At 37.4% G+C, this 14,389-nt stretch overlaps 1 protein-coding gene across 7 annotated transcripts in view; it reads left to right on the forward strand.

The window, feature by feature from the left end:
• The window catches only part of CYRIB (CYFIP related Rac1 interactor B), a 142,784-nt gene that overhangs the window by 82,806 nt on the left and 45,589 nt on the right, over positions 1-14,389 (forward strand). For 5 of the 7 annotated variants that reach the window (XM_068983510.1, XM_068983517.1, XM_068983511.1 and 2 more), the window contains 2 exons: positions 12,848-12,887; positions 13,100-13,118. The gene's annotated coding sequence lies outside the window, so the exon portion shown is untranslated. The remainder of the gene's footprint in view (positions 1-12,847; positions 12,888-13,099; positions 13,119-14,389) is intronic. The other 2 variants (XM_068983515.1, XM_068983516.1) reach the window with 1 other exon arrangement.

Here is a 14,389-nt window from a genome sequence, read left to right on the forward strand (position 1 = left end):
GGAACACATGTACACCCATGGCTGATTCATGTCAATGTATGGCAAAAACCACTACAATATTGTAAAGTAATTAGTCTCCAATTAACATAAGTTAATTAAAAAAATAAAATGACTCTTTCAGGAGGAAAGAATATTCTCCTTTTCTGGGTTACTGGGTATGCTCAAAGAAATCCTGTAAAAATGTTTTAATTTAAACTATCTAAAAAATATCTTCAGAAGTTGTTAGTGGTGGTGGTGGTGTTTTTAAACATAAAAGGCAAAATCAAAGGTCATCACTTCTCTAGGTTTCTCTAACACTGTCCTCTAGGCATAATTCAATTACTTCTTCATCTGTTTTCCTAAAGGATTTTATCCACAGAACTCTAGCACTGTACTTAATTACACTGTATGGTCGTAATTTATTTACCTGTCTTCTCAGATTGTGAGCTGCTTGAGGACAGGTCTTATATTACTCAGTGTTTTATACTCTGCCTTTGCATGTGACATCCGGTGTTGGAAGTCCTTTTCTAATCTTTGTCAAATTGCCATTACTAAACAGGTTAGCATTATTTTTTAAAGAAGGTTGTGTGACAAAGCATTTTTTAATGATTTTGAAAAAAAATCTACTATTTGATGATTGCTTAAACAGTTGTGAAGTAATATTACATATCAGGTATACAGTGTATCTTCTAAGTGGTTATTTGCTTGCTGCAATTGAATTATTTTGTTAGCTTGGAAGAACCATTATCTATAAAACCATGGTGCCCACTTGAGAGTATTTTAAGTCTTTTTTATTAATTTAAATAGGGGAAATAACACGTTTTTCTAAATTTTACTAGTTAGCCCATTACTTTTTTTTTAATGACCTCTCCTTATCTAAGAAATCTTTTTGGCAGAACGGCCAATCTTCTGAGGCCATAACTCTAAATAAGCCACACTTACTCTGGTACCCTTAAATCATTTATCATGTTGTTTGCTTAATTGACACACTCACTCAGCCAGCATATACACATTGGAAACTACAATGTATCAGGCATTACGCTTAGTGCAGGAGATACGATAACAGTAAACAGGCTTGCAGTTCTGGAAAAGAGCCAGACATTATGATTAATGATATGATGTGTCATGGGGCCCATGAAAAAGAGTATTGCGGAATTTTCTCCAAATTTCTATTATAATTGTGATCTGTAGCGTGATCTAGTATGGACAGAATTGTTAAGGACTTGTTACTTTTTACATATGCGAGTATCGTTCCCACAGGAAGTCGTTAGCCTCTTTCAGGATAAAGATGGGCTTATTTCTTTGTATCCCCAGCATGGCTGGGGACAGATGTTGAACCGACAAACAGAAACTCTCTAACCTGTGGTGCTGCTTAAACTCTTTGGGCCTTGAAAACTACAAGAACGGCAGTGACCGCATCTCTGCACAGGGAGTGCTCTTGGCCTAATGTGACAGGTTAAGCCCTGGGAAAAGAGCCAGACAGTGGAATAAGTGCCTCTCGAACTTTATTTCTAGGTCGCTCAATTTTATGAATACATATTATAGTCCTTTCTATAGATGAAGAAATGGAAACTGAGGGATTTAAGATTCTTGCTTCAAGTTTAAAAGCTGAGGTTTTCTTTCTGTCAAATTACCTTACAGGTGGATCTGTATTTTTGTCGGGAAGATGATTAAATGTTTGTTTTGGTCATAGAACTCTCTGGAATTAGGAGAGCACGGTGTGGCATCCCAGGCACAGACCTCTCTGACGCTCACAGGCCCAGGATGAACAGGTCTTTAGTGTGCTGCCGCAGCCCACGCTGAATGGCGCACTGGCTTATGTTGTTTGTAAGCAACACAAATTACCTTTTACAACAGCCAGAATTTGCCAGTTACTTCACTTAATTTTTAATGTTATGTAAGGATTAAGCAATTTTAAGAGTGAGTTGTGTACATTTGATTTTGTTAGTGGTTCCTAGTTTTATTTTGCATAGATTGTTTTTTTAATTCTAGTGCATGGAATAAAGGTTCTTTTAAAAATTGCATAGATGACTCAGTATAACCATCGGTATTTTGAAATGTATGGTATTGCAATTCAGACCCAGAAGTTTGAGAACACACTGCACTTAAGTACATACTTTTGTAGAGCATTGTCTCAATATTTGGCACTCTGGGGATATTGCTGCTAAACACTTGCTTATGTTGTGTATTTCCAGCAGTAGGAAAAACGGCTAGAGAAAATTAAGAAGTGGACTTAGCCTTGGGACTTTGGATTTTCCAGTGGTGGACTTGTCTCTGATTCTGTTACTGTGAAGTGTGGTTTTCAGAGGTACTCGGTGAACAGCCAGTTGTAGAAAGAGACATGAATGGATGGACGTTGTGTTCTTTGCTTCCGAAAGACCATTTTTTTTTTTTTGCTAATGTCGGTTGTCGGTTCAGTCGCTTAGTCGTGTCCGACTCTTTGCGACCCCATGAATAGCAGCACGCCAGGCCTCCCTGTTCATCACGAACTCCCGGAGTTCACTCAGACTCACGTCCATCGAGTCAGTGATGCCATCCAGCCATCTCATCCTCGGTCGTCCCCTTCTCCTCCTGCCCGCAATCCCTCCCAGCATCAGAGTCTTTTCCAATGAGTCAGCTCTTCGCATGAGGTGGCCAAAGTACTGGAGTTTCAGCTTTAGCATCATTCCTTCCAAAGAAATCCCAGGGCTAATGTAGATTAGCCCTTTTGATATTTATGTGTTTTTACATGGATTAGATCTATAATATTTGCTGTAACTGAAAGTGTGAAATCACATGCCTTCCCTCCCCCTTGTGGTATAGCTTGCAATATGGAGTATTGTTTTTATGCCTTGGCCAAATTGTCATACTTGTAGGTCTGGGTCAGCTTCCAGCATTTCATCCGTTGCCTTCTTGGTGTCATACGACACACCTGTGAGTTCTTTCAATGAGAATTTTTTTGCTGGCATCACTTCCTGTGGGACATCTTCATCCTTTTCTTCACGACCACTTTCCTCACTCTCGTTGATAAATTTGTCTCCACAGAGTTCCTCTGACTACATATTTAGTCTCCTTAATGGTGACAAGTGTCAGCATTCTTGCAGTCAGCTATTTTTTTCTATAACCCCACTTATGTTCTATTAGAATTTGATTTCCGACATCTCTCCCGTTTCTTTAATTTTATCTTTGTTGGCAAGTTCTCTTGTTTGGGTGTCCATTTTTGTAAAATGTCCCATGGGTTTGTCCCTGGGAGACAAGGAGGAAACACCGCTCTGTGCTTTGCAGTCTTTGTGTGACCTGGATGGCAGACGGTTACAGTGACCAACCACTGATGGGCTGTGCGAGAAGTGTTGTGATCGGGCACTGATAATGATGTGAAAGATGGGCACAAAGTCATGAAACTAAAAATATAAAGCGTTCTGTTTCCATTGTCTTCATTTCTCATTACATTTTAAAGAGGCAACCAGATGTTTTAGAAAACATCTATTTGTGGGTATGGTTTATACAATAACAGCAACAGCATCAGCTTACACTTATAGGTTACTTATATGTCAGGGACTGTTTTAAGTGCTAAGCATATATTCATTTACTCCTCACAGTAACCCATTGAAGTAGGTATTACTGTTCGTTATCCCCTCTACAGATGAACAAACAAAGTCAGAGAGAGATTAACTTGTCTGGACCTCAGGCTGACAGTTTCACTCCAAAGTTCATGCTTTATATGTTATACTTTGTAAACCAACACTAGTTCATAAACTGTTGCCAATCTGCAGAAAATTGGGATTTGTATTTTGTAAATCTTGTAAAAACTTTATTTTTTTAATTTTTTTAGCATTATTTTTTTTTTTTTTTTTACCTCTAGCGTGTTAGTATTCTGGGTTTTTTCCCTTTTGACAATGATGGGTGGAAAATTTAAAAATGAAACAGCTGTCCTTCACCACAGAGAGCTTGAAAAATCTCAGTAGGCTATGCTGGCAATCTTGTTCAGTACTCTAGAAATGACCTGTATTCAAAGAACGTGTCTTGGTCTTCATAACAGGATTAGCTGTTGAATGTGCATATATATTATATCTATCTGAGGAATTTTTCTGAATTTAACAACTTCTGATTCTGATTATTCTTGATGGAGAAAAGAGGGATTTTTACTGTAAACACCTTAGAAGGAGGCAAGACTTATCTCAAAAACTTATGCTGTTTTGAAAGTGGAGCAGGTTCCTGAGAGAATAGTAAATTGTACCATTTTGGCTTTGCGTGTAGATTTGTTGTTTTAACACTGATCGGAGAAAACATGCTTGTTTCCTGTCACCATAAGCGTGTGACATGAAGATTAAGAATTCACAGGATCATTTTACCTGAACTATCTTACATTGTGCTTCAACACTTCATATGTGAAAGATAAATAAGTTATAAATTGTTAATAAGCATAAAGTGAAAGTTCATGAAGTCACCACTGATGAAGATAGAGGAAGCAACTTTGTTCCTTCCCTATACAGTCTCCCTGCTGCCCCCTAAAGGAAAATACTTTTCCTGAATTATGTGTTTATCACTTTTATAGCTTAAAAAAAAATCACAATTGTCGGTGTCCCTAAATAATATGTATTTTAATTGTGCCGTTTTTGAGCTGTGTAAAAACCATTATGTAGTCTTAAGACTTATGATGAGTTCATCAGTTCTGAAATCCATTCATATCCTTCTGGGTGACTGTGGCTCCTTTGTACTGCTCTGTAAATTTTCATTGTGTGAAAAAGCTACAGTATATTCATGTTCCTATCATTGAACATGTAGGTTGTTTCCAACATTTCGTTATTTTTTTTCCTTTGTAACAAATAGTGCTTCTCTGAGCATGCTTGTACATTTCTCCTGGCATCCATATACAAGAGTTTCTTTAGGTATATACCTTAGAGTAGGATTGTTCACTTTAACAAGATAATGCCAAATGTTTCCTAAAGTAATTGACAAGCACTTAATTATCGCCTAAAGTGATTATCAATTGAGAATCCCACATTCTGGGTATCTGAGTACCTGTTGATAAACATTTTTGTCAACATTCTTATTAAAGCTCTTAATTTTTACTAGTCAAATGGGTGTAAAATGGTATTTTATGTGGTTTTAGCTTATAAATGTCAAGACTGAGGATTCAACTTTCGTGATGAATGTGGTCCATTGTTTGATTGATTTCTTTGTCTTGCTCTTACGAGTTTAACAGTTCTTTACATATTAGATACTGATACTTCCTCTGTTATATATGTCATCAATAGCTTTCTGTAGCTTAGTGGTTTGTATATTCAGTTTCTTTAAAGTGTCAATAAGCAGAAGTTTTTGATGCTAATATAATAAAATTTATCAGTCTTTTCATTTGTGGTTAATACGTTCAATATTTTATCTAAATTGAGCTCTCCTTCCCTACCTTGGGATTATAAAGAACCACTTTTGTGTTTTCTTCTAAAGTTTGAATTTTTGCCTTTCAAATTAAAGTCTTTAATTCCATGAGAGTTGATTTATGTGTGGTATAGGATGGAGATTTTACTTTCTTCATGAGCAGTCAATTACCCTAGCTCCACTTATGCAGCAGTCTCTCCCCAGTGATCTGCAGTGCAGTCCCTCAGGATTTGCTTCCTCTTCATAAAGGTCTGTATGTATTCCTGGACTGTGCATTCTGCTTTTCAGCTGCACTGTCATTTGCCAGTTTGTCTTTGTTTAATTTCATTCTGTCTTAATTACTGTTGTTTCATTTTATATCTTGATGTCTGAGCAGGTTGTCTTGCTTTGAGTCCTTGAGCATTTTAACTGTTTTGATTTTTGCTTTTTTATGTAAAGTTTATCATGAACGTATTAAGTTTTATAAAAGAATACTTTGGGGATTGGGGTTGGAAATGCATTGACTATTGTGGATTTTAGAGAGGATTGACATTTCTTATAGTATTGTCTTCTTATTTAGGAACATGATGTCTTTACATTTGTTTATGGCTTTCTTAAAGTTTTATGATTGTTTTCCATGCAGAAATTAAAAAGCTTTTGTTAGGTTTATTCCTAGTTACTGATTGCTTTATGCTATTATGAATTGTGTCTGTGGGGAAAATTCTCTTTTGTTCTTTTTACTGGAAAATAGAAATGCAGTTGCGATTTTCATGTTGATAAAAATATTGTTACCTTGCCAAACTCATGAATTGTTTTTTCCTTAAAATTTTTTTAACCTTTAACCTCTTTCTCTTAACTTATCAAGTTGGCTAGGACCTGCATACAGTGTTGAGTAGAAGTATTGATCGTGGACATGTTTGTCTCATTTTGATTCTAAAGGGAATATTTTAACAGTTCTTCATTAAGGACTATTTATTATAGGCTTTGGTAAGGGTAGATATCTTTTATTCTTTCTATTCTTATTTTGCTAAGGCTTTTTTTTTTTAATCACAAATATTGCTTCATGAAAAGCTATTTCTGAATCTTTGACCTGATCATGCGTCAGTCCTTTTTGCTTACATCTGTTAATGTGGTGAAAAGCAGTTCTAGGTTTTCTGACCCAACTTTGCTTTTCTGAGATGAGCCAATTTTTTTTTTAACATTTTAGTTCAGACTAGGGCTAGGAATGGAAAGAGGGGTGGTAGTGAGAGGGGTGGAGGTGATGAAGCAAGGAAGAAGCTGGAAAGGATGGTCATTTCAGTACTAATACAGTGACTGATTATTTTGGAGCCTGTATATTCTTAGGAGGATGTGTACTTAAATGAGTAGATATTTATTTGATCTTTTCCAAAATTGGCCATGGGGAAAATGGTATTTTCTTTATATATAGAATTGTAATTTTTTATTTTGCCTGTATTATCACTCTTATTTATAATTCCTTTAAAATTTAATCATATGTGTAAATTTTATAATGGATTTTGGATATATGAAGTAGATAAAATAAACCACACTAAAAATTCATATCTTTTCTTTGAAACAAACATTTATTTTAAAGAATCTGAGTTTTTGCAACTGCAAAATAGGTTATGTATTTGTTTTGCAGAATGTACTTAAGCCTGTAGAATCTTTAGGTTGGCATGATCACAGTGCTTGTTGCCCACAAATCCATCTTACGGTATGTTTATTGCTGTGTGTTCCAAAGCATACCTGAGTTTAGGTCTTAGAGAAATCCCATTGTAGGAAGTCCAGTCATCAGGACTTGGTGATGACAGCAGCCAGATCAGTAAGAAGATTCTGGACAACATTCCCAAAGCCTAGTGATCATCTTTATGAAGCTACTGCCTCAGGCTTTCCAGTTATGCTGCTGTGGTTTATTCTTTAAGGAATCGTTGTAATTTTACAGAGGACGTTAATGGGAAAGTAACATTGGGTTGCCCAAAAAGTTTGTTCAAGTTTTTCCATAAGATGTTACAGGAAAACTTGAATGAACTTTTTGGCCAACCCAATATTTACTTTACAGAAAGTCACAGTTACACAGAGGAATATTATAACTGTTACTACTTGTACAGTTTCCTGAAAAATAATTTTCCCACTCATTCCCTGCCTCCCTTCCCTTCTCCCTCTCATGTGACTCTGGGCAAGCTACTTCACCCTTTAAAGCTTCAACAAGGAAAAGAGGCTAATAATTTTAATCTGATTAGATTGTTAGTCTTCAGTGAAATAAATCATGCACAGTGTGTCTCAAACACAGTAAGTGCTTATGAAATGGCAGCCGAGTAGATCGTTTTTGAAGACAGTGTCTAACTTTATCGTATGCATTTTTACAGTGTCAGATCTAGGAGTTCAAAAGTGACAGTGATCCTCTTAAAAATAAGTAAGACCTTGATAGAAAAATGAGAAAGGACTAGTTTTACAAATACAGAGTAAAAAGAGTCAACATTATTTAGTAGTTCAATAAAAACACTGAAAGAAGGCACCGTATTGCATGTGTATGTGCAGAAACACACCGCAGTGCACACCTTCTACTTTTTAAACAATGAGGTTCCTGTCCAGGATGCATGGTTCTGATGGCATTATAGATTGAGACGTATCTTTGTAAAGCAATTTGGCATTAGGTTTCAAGACCTCTACATATCATAAAAAATTTTAACTTATATCAACAAAGATTTGTGTTGGGTATAGCCAGGATAATTCTTCAGATTGTCCTCTGCAGAGAGGGGCCACATCTGTATGTCAGGCACAGCACAGAAATCACGGGTGGGTTTAGGGATCAGGGTCTTCTCGCCACAGTGGAGCAGCGGCAGTCTGGTGTATAAACACACAGCAGCCCCGGTGGCCCGTCTGGACCCAAGTGCTCAGGCTCCACAGCCACACTAGTGTATGCAGCAGTGTCTTTTTCTTTAAGAGGTTAAACTCTTCTCTGTCTAGTCTATGTGGGCTGAGAAGGTTGTATCTTAGTTTAGTGTGGAACGACTTCATCACGATTTATTAAAGTTTTCTTTTTTCATTGCCCTGTGATGATTATACATTCCTCACATGGAATGTTCTCTTTGTACCTTCTACCTTTTCCTTCTTGTCCAGATTGTATTCATTTTCCACAATCTGTTTCAGCTACCAGAGCTCTATAGCTTCATAAAATCTTTCCTAATACCTGATTTCCAGGCTCTACTCCGAGCTGGAATTCCGTGATTGCCACAGCACTCTGTGTAGCTATTTCTCATGGTACTCGTTTTCACCTTAAATATTTTAATTGCTATGCTAAGACTAGACATTTTTAGAGTGCACAGTCTTTTTCATCATAGTATCTCCTGCTGCTACTGCGGCTAAGTCGTTTCAGTCATGGCTGACTCTGTGCGACCCCATAGACGGCAGCCCATCAGGCTCCACCGTCCCTGGGATTCTCCAGGCAAGAACACTGGAGTGGGTTGTCATTTCCTTCTCCAGTGCGTGAAAGTGAAGCCACTCAGTCATGTCCGACTCTTTGCGACCCCATGGACTGCAGCGTACCAAGCTCCTCCATCCATGGGATTTTCCCAGCAAGAGTACTGGAGTGGGGTGCCATTGCCTTCTCCGATATTATCTCCTAGGGTATCTCTTTTAGTGGTATATACATAAACAGACTTTGTGATAAATATTTGGTGTTGGGTTTTTTCTTTTTTCAACATGTATATACAGTTGGACCTATTCTAATTTCTGATCTCTTCCCCTCACTGTATATCTATCCCAGGGCCAAAATATTTTAATTACTGATGAGTAGGATGGATCCATCTCATCTGTTCTTCTGTCTCTCAAAAAATTTTTACAGACTTGCATGTTTCCTTTTTCTCAAATAGACACAGAATACCTTGTCCAGTTCTCAGATTTAAAACTTATCAGATATTTGTTGGAATTATGTAATAATGTACTTTTTGTAATATTGTCTGATCTGTGAGTATAATCAGTAGGCCCTTTATTTCAAGTGCTCTTTTCTAAGGGAGCTTTTTAAATTGCTCTCTGTATGTTCAGGGGAACTTTAAAAAATCGAATTCAGTTAGGTTTTATCATATACCCAAGTAGAGGAGAACTGCAACCTAAGTGGAAAACGTTGGACTTTTCCATGGGATTATTTCAACACCATTTATTAATGCAGTTAGATATATGTACCATCATTTGAAATACTGCAAAGCTGTAAATGTGGCTGACAGTGCTCTGAAGTCATAATTCTTCTATTTTATGTTTTGTTGGAGGCAAAGAAATTTTAACACTTATTTGAAGAACCTCTAGGTTTCATCCAGATATAAGATGCTGGATTGTCTAATTTACATATTATCTAATATTCACTACTTATGACTTGATGTTTGATTTCAAAGGGTGAAAACAATTACAGATGTTTTGTTATTTCTTGATTTATTAAGAATTAAACAGAATCAATAGAGCTTTTCCCCCATGGTGTTATGTAAGTGGCACTGGTCTTCCTCCTGTGGTTTATGCAAGTGGCCAGCCAAGCCGCTTGTTTTATTTCTGGGTGGCTGCAATGGGTCTTAAGGAAGGAGTTTTCCTTTGGCAGGAAAAGCAAAAATGTGTTTATTCATTCCATTTGTAGTAGCATTGATCCACAAGGAGCTTGTGAGGAAAACCAGAGTGGTTAGGCTTTGAACATAAGTAGCTCCCATTCATCTCCTGTCTGATCGAGGAAAATATAACAACAGATTAAGGATTAGTAGTATGGCAGCAATTAGAAACAGTACGAAGTTCTGAAGCAGAAGTTGCAAACTGATGGTTCATCAACCAAATACAGCCCTCAGACTCTTTATTTTGGCCTACTGAGTGTTTCCAAAACTTACTCAATTACTTCATAACATCTCAAAATGGTTTCATATGAGTACCTAGTAGTGGATCACCTGCATTTTTAGCCTGCCCTGTTAGTAACTGTGGCACTCTATAGACGAAGCCCCAGCTAGCACTTCCAACATGATGTCAGCATCTCACTTTGCACCACCTTGTCTGGAGGCTCTTGAATACAGAAGTAATAGTAGATCTGATGCTGTTAATGCAGCTCAGCCTTCAACAGTGAGTAAATAGGAGGTGGAATAGAAAGCATGAAGATTTTAGGTAGTGAGAGTTTTAGTTGAAAAGGGATATATGAGAAAGAATAATTGCAGAGAAATCCAAGGTTTTTAACTGAGCAACTGTAAGGATAGAAGTGTCATCAAATGATGGGGGAGACTACGGGTAGGTCAGGCATGGGGAGTGAGATGAGAAGTTCAGTTTTGAACATGTTAAGTTTGAGCTATCTGTTAAAACATCCTAGTGGAGATACTGGGTGGGCAATGCTATGAAAGTGCAGAGATGGAGAAAAGTGTCTGGACTGGATAAATAAATTTGAGCAAGTTTTAGATTTTGCTAAATTTATATTCAGAAAGTTATGAGATAGGATGAGGTCACAAAGAGAGTGGAGGAATTGCATCTGGGTCCTGGGTCATGTCACGTTCAGGGATTTCAGAGGAGTTCAGCACAGGAGATGAAGAGGGAGCATCCAGTGAGGTGGGACAGAAAGGAAAGGAGGTGTGGTGTCCTGAAGGACAAGTGTCTAGACCTGTTTTCACCTCCTAAAGCAGAGCCTGAGACATGGCCTCTTCAGACAAGTGATTTCTTGGGGGAAGTGTTAACAAGAAACAGAAGTTGGAGAACTGGGGCAAGTGAAACAGAAAAGGAAAGTCAATTTAAGGTGTTATTGACCTGGTCACTTCTGTGAGCATTTGGGCTTTATCTTGAAGAAGTCCCCTGAGAAGATATGAAGAGTATGCCTACTGGTGGGAGGAAGAGGGTGTTTGTCTACCAGACTTCATCTCCCCAATGGCCAGTGATTGCCCAGGCTCTTGGTATTAACACCTTCATACTTCCAGGTTCATTATGACTCAGGATGGCCTAAGAGTTCCTGTAGGCGTCTCTTATTGCAAAGCCTCTGAGCAGGAAGTGAGCGCCACCAGTGCAGGAAGCAGCTAAGGGGAGGCGCCTCAGTTGGAGTGAAAGCGAGAGGCGGGGCATGAGGGTGTCCTGTACAAACCACCATTAAGTGCTTGCAATTTAGTTCCACCTATTATGAAGCTTTCAAGATGGTGGCTGACCACAGTTTTTACATTAGACTTACGACAGAAGGGTTAGTGGAATAATGTTCATTAGTTCAGCAACTACTAATTTTAGATTGTCCTCACCGTCAGCCAGCACCCTTCAACAGTCTGAGGCATTTTCCTGGTAGAGTGACCCAGACTTTCTTCCCCCAGGGATCAGTGCCTGTAGTTACTTTATCCTTTCTGGGCTGTGGTTGCTATAGCTGTCCATTTGCAGTTGTCAGTGGGCAGGGCCGCCTCAGTCCCACCCCATGGGGTCTCTGTCTGCTGCCCCTTAGGTAGAAGCTGCCATAACTCCTCATGGTTAGGGGTCAGTTTACAGGACCTTCCCCCATTATTCTCCTGTTGGGTATTGCTTCAGAATTCTTCCTGCATCTCCTAACAGAAGTGCCTTCCCTTTTCCCCTAGAATCAGAACTTTTAATTCAGTGGACCCTAAGGTTGCCAATCTACTGTTCATCTTTTGGTTCCTATATATGTATAATTTTTTTTTTTCTCTATCAGAGATAGCACCACATTTCCACCTTGGGAAGAGTGTGTCAGATCACATGCCGCTTGGAAAACTGTGTGCGGTTCCCTCAAGATGTTACCGGTCTTTTATACATAGAAAGTTTTGTTATATTGGTTACTCTCAGACTCTTGGGTTATACCAGATAAATAGGGAAAGGAATCTTCTCATAAAAGTTATTAGTCACATTAGTCAAATGTTTCCCCTCATTCTATGTGAATTCAGCTAGTCATATGGCTACAGTTGTGCTTAGTTACAAAGTTAAACTCGTTCTGCAAACTTTATTTCACCTAAAATTACTTAATAAGGCTTTGAAATAGTAAAACCAGTCCTCGAGAGGACTTTGTGGTTCAGTGAGTTTTGTCAGATGTGCTTCTGGCATTATTGTCATGGAATATAAGGATCTTAGTATTCGTAGTAAAACTGATTTTCTAATACATTGAAACTGAACTTAAACTGTGCTAAGAATATAAAAACATGCCTATTTTGATAATTTTACAAGAATAAAGAGGAATTGCTAGTTTTTTCTCTTGTCATCTGAATAAAGAATTTATTTTTTTTCTCTTGTTACCTCCTGCTTCATAAGCTATGATGAGAACTGAGTACTTGGTACACCTGTTTGTCTTTGAATATCTTGATGGTGACAACTAGAGTATATCACTTACTAATATTTCTCAGAGCTTAAGACAACGCCTTAGTAAGCCCTCCATAAATAGTTGTTGAGTTAACTCAAGAGGGGAAAAATATGGCTTATGCATGTGATATATGATAGCATTGATGAACTTTGTGGTTAAAGTTAGTTTTAATAAAATTAAACTTTGTTTTAAATTATAATAATGTTTTAGACTGTCTTCCTTTTTCCTTTTTTTAAACAGATAAGAGGGACACGAACAGAATCACCAGCACTGGCTGAAGGTAAATATGTCTTTGGGGGAAATGATTATTCAAATACATGTGAAAAGTTATGGTTTAAATGAAAAATGATATCTGCTAAACATAATTTAAGGAAAAGGTTCTGTGCATATTATTGAACTGCTAAAAATGTCTGTAGGAAAAACCCTATATTGTTTAGTTTCTGGCTTAGAATGGGAAGTAATGTAGATTAATTGGAACTTTTTTTTTTACAGCTTCCTTTCAATAGGAGAGGTATGTGTTTTTCCTTGAATTCCTTTCTAAGTCATTTAAGCTATCACCAGTATAGCTGAGTAGGAAAACTAAGGCATAGTTCTAGTAGTTAGAAATAAAATGTATGTGTATATTTTGAAGCTAGCTAGAAGGAAAGACATTTTTACATATTTTCTTAAATAAGAATTCTACCTGTAATGGATTTTGGTCCTTTTATAAAATTGTAAATGTAGAGAATGCAACAGCAACAGTAAATAGTCACTGTTAAAGGGCCCTCAGTACCTTACTATTTACAGTCCTTGATTTTTTTAATTATAACAAGTTAAAAGGTATTTGAAAATTAATTTTTCTATAGGTATACTTTGTGTTGTCTAAGTTAAAATGATCAGTTTAAAGTCCCTTTCTGTGTTTTTTCTAATTGTAAGCAGATATTTATATTTCAAAACTTGCCTGTCATTTTATTAAAATGGATATGATTATGACAGTTATTGGAGAAGGCAATGGCGCCCCACTCCAGTACTCTTGCCTGGAAAATCCCATGGACGGAGGAGCCTGGTGGGCTGCAGTCCATGGGGTCGCTAAGAGTCTGAAACGACTGAGCGACTTCACTTTCACTTTTCACTTTCACACATTGGAGAAGGAAATGGCAACCCACTCCAGTGTTCTTGCCTGGAGAATTCCAGGGACGGGGGAGCCTGGTGGGCTGCCATTTATGGGGTTGCACAGAGTCGGACATGACTGAAGTGACTTAGCAGCAGCAGCAGCATGACAGTTACGGTCATTCTTTGGAATTGTAATCACCTCACCTACACTCTCTGTTATAGGGCAGGGGTTACCCCCCTTTTATTTTGTTGTTGCTTCATGAATTCTAATAATGATCCATTATTTTATGAAGTAAAATGCATAGAATTAAAAAAGAAACCAGTTACTATTGAAATACAGTTAACAAATATTAAAAATACAGATTTTCGATCATTATATATGTTTCTCACATTAGAGAATAAGCTTTAGTGACAATTCTATTAAGTACTGTAATTTTAAATAATGATGAATTTGCAATAATTGTAATATGAAAATACTTGTGATTTTTATCAATGACACATTAATAGATATTTCTAATCCTACTGTGGCTTGTTGCCTGTAATCCCATAAGGAATTGCTAAATTTCACATAAAGGTTAGTCAGAAGTTTCACATCCAGGTTCACAGATCACTGAATTCTCTGTCTCAACCTCAGATAAAGAACTCCTATTACTGAAAAATCCATTAGACCTTTCTTTGTCCATCACATTT

The sequence above is a fragment of the Capricornis sumatraensis genome, chromosome 11 (assembly GCF_032405125.1).
Source record: "Capricornis sumatraensis isolate serow.1 chromosome 11, serow.2, whole genome shotgun sequence".
NCBI classification, from domain to species: domain Eukaryota; kingdom Metazoa; phylum Chordata; class Mammalia; order Artiodactyla; family Bovidae; genus Capricornis; species Capricornis sumatraensis.